Source organism: Martes martes (genome assembly GCF_963455335.1).
Source record: "Martes martes genome assembly, chromosome: 9".
Lineage (NCBI taxonomy): Eukaryota > Metazoa > Chordata > Mammalia > Carnivora > Mustelidae > Martes > Martes martes.
This window is the reverse complement of record NC_137896.1, coordinates 10,873,080-10,876,325: the sequence shown is the minus strand read 5'-3', so window position 1 is coordinate 10,876,325 and position 3,246 is coordinate 10,873,080.

The following is a 3,246-nucleotide window of genomic DNA, read 5'->3' as shown; positions in this document are numbered from 1 at the left end:
GGAAACACTCTCCAGGAAGTGACGTCCTTCGGAGGCGGGTCCAAAGAGAGGCCGGGTCGCAGCTGCGCGTTGCGCCGGGGAGAGGCCGACGGTTGTGGGCAGCGGAGGAAGAAGCAGGAGGCAGGAGAATGAGCAGAGGAGTAGCGGAGTCCGGCTCTGGGGCTTGGAGGGCCGCTGCCGCGACTGGGGCTAGACCCGGAAACAAACGGGCCGGACATGACGCAGGCCAGCCCCAGGATGGTGGCTGGCCGGGTTGTCATGGGAACCGGCCTGGAGCCGGGCGGCGGAGGCTGGAACTGTGAGCGCAGACTGAGTGATCCCCGGCCTCCGCCTCCCGGACGGGTCCCTTGTCCAGGTGATCCGCCAGCGGCGCTACCAACAGCGCCTGAGCAGGAGCTAACAGTTGGAGCCCTCGCCCCATTTTTCAGGTGCAAATGCCGAGGCTTAAAGAGAGAAAGTGAGATCCCCAGCATCATGCGAAATGAAATCTAGGCTGGAGAGGACTGTTGATGTTACTGGCCTTCTTTAAGAACGGAGCTCCCAGCTTTGCCTTTGCCACTTACTAGCCGCGTGAATTTGGGCGAGTTACCTAACCTCTCTCAGCCTCAGCTTTTTCACTTGTAAAATGGAATGCTAATAATACCGCCTTCGGGGATCCATGTGAGAGTTAAGTGATTTAACACATGGAAAATGCTTATTACCATAATTAGAATATAGTAAAGCTCTAAATATGTTTTGTTTTTAAAACCTGGTTAAGTCAAAGAAAACGACCTCTCTCTGCCCTCAACTTCCCTAAATGGAAGCCAGCATTGAGGAAGTCCAAGCCAAGGTGTTGCCTCCTTCCTTTGTAACTTTTCACCAGACATCTGGAGGTACCTGCATGGTCTACACTGGCATCAGTCATGATGGCTTGTCACTTCACTTCATGGATTTGTCTCTACTCCCACCAAACCGTGAGCTCACCAAGGACTCAGCTTTTGTGGTTCACCACTCACTGAATCCTTACTGTTTGCAAAGTGCCTAACACGTACCCAAGACTTTGTCCAAAATATTTGCCATTGGATCATCATTCTCTCTCTCTCTCTCTCTCTCTCTCTAACTTACCCTAGACATTTATTGCAGACTCAGAGTGGGGCACCTGGGTGGTTCACTCAGTTAACCACAGGATTCTTGAATTCACCTCAGGTCCTGATCTGAGTCGTGAGCTGGAGCCCTGCATGGGGCTCTGTACTCAACCAGGGGTCTGTTTGGGATGCTCTCTCTCTCTCTCCCTCTGCCAGCTCCTGCTCTCTCTCTAAATAAGATCTTTAATTTTTTTTTTTAAAGAGAGACTCAGCCCACTTCATGCCATGTTCTCTTCCTCCAACTTGCTCTTCTACCTTTCTGGCCTCTGTGCCTCTCTATGCTGTTTTCTCAGTGTAAATGTTCTTTCCCTCACCTCTTCCTTTCTATACATATACATATACGTATGCGTATACATGTACGTATACGTATATCCATTCATTCATTCATTTTAAGCCTGACATCCCCCCGAAGACCTGGAACTCCTTACTCATCTGTCTCATCTGTGTTTCCCCTGAGTTCTGCACATGTCTGATCAGGATGTGCCCAACAGATGCTCCTTGATTGCACTATTCTCTCTCTTAGCCTTAGTGTCCCCAGCTACAGTCAGCAGATCTTGTCTCAGAGGAGTCAGTGATAACAATACACAGGGAAGGATGTGGAGAACCAGCAACATGCTATTCAAAGAGCAGTGATGACTGTATCTGTTGCTCTCTGAGCATCATTCAAGGTCTTTGTGTATTTCATCCTTTATCAGCTCAGGTTTAAGCTCCTCTTTTAATCATTTGCAAATTGATTGTGTTTATAGGAATTTCAGCTGAGAAAAACTATCCCACAGAACTTGCTGGCTTTGCTACGACTCAAAACTGTCCTTTGGAAACTGTTACAAGACTGCATGAGACTGTTAAGAAGCCCCTTACCAATTTGTGGTTCTGTGGCAGCCAAAAGGGAAATAGATTTTTTTTTAAAGATTTTATTTATTTATTTGACAGACAGAGATCACAAGTAGGCAGAGAGGCAGGCAGAGGGAGAGGAGGAAGCAGGCTCCCTGCCGAGTAGAGAGCCCGATGCGGGACTCGATCCCAGGACCCTGGGATCACAACCTGAGCCGAAAGCAGAGGCTTTAACCCACTGAGCCACCCAGGTTCCCGAGAAATAGATTTTTAAGGAGGCTTTACTAGTAGGGAATCCTAGTCATTGATATGCGGCGATGTTTTGTATCAGCGAGGGCCCAAAGTCTCTGTAGAGAGCTGTGTTTCTCATCTTTTAGACAGGGTTGAAGGCCTGAGATTTCTCTGCTTGGGGATGTGGAATTACAGAAGCATCCTTTTCAGATTTCATTACATAATGATTAGCAGATTATATAACAGTCACGTGACAGTGATTAGGCACCTCTACTTCCTAAGAGCCACAACACAAAAAATCTACCTACTTCTTTCTATTTTTTACTTTTTCATCACAAAAATAATGCATGAATTCCAATGATCAGATGTGTTCAGAACAAAAAATGAAAAAGAGAAGTAACCCTATGACCCAACAATTTGATGTCTTGGAATCTACCAGATAAACAAGCATAACTACACAGAGAGACCTGTTGCATCCTTGTTTGTAATGCAAAAGCGAAAACCGAAAGCATTCTAAATGTCCAACAATAGGGAAATGAAATATCCATACTCATGACTACTACGTATCACTTAAAAAAGGTGATGTAAACCTATTCAACTCTGCAAGACATACTGTGGGCTGAAAAAAGAAAGACACCCCCTGAAATGGAAAGCAAAACATCAACCAATACCATATATTTTCTAAAGGTATGTGTATATGTATAAAGTCAACAGGGGACAATAGTGCAAATATACATCATTAAAAGATTTTATTTATTTATTTGACAGATGGAGATCACAAGTAGGCAGAGAAGCAGGCAGAGAGAGAGGAGGAAGCAGGCTCCCCACTGAGCAGAAAGCCTGATGCCTGATGCAGGGCTCGATCCCAGGACCCTGAGATCATGACCTGAGCTGAAGGCAAAGGCTTTAACCCACTGAGCCACCCAGGTGCCCCCATCATTTGTTTTTTAAATCATCTTATAAATACATATGATATGATTTTAATATCTTCCCTAACAGTCAACAAGCTCTGTGAGGACGTAACTGTATCGGTTCTGCTCACAATTATATCAGCACTATC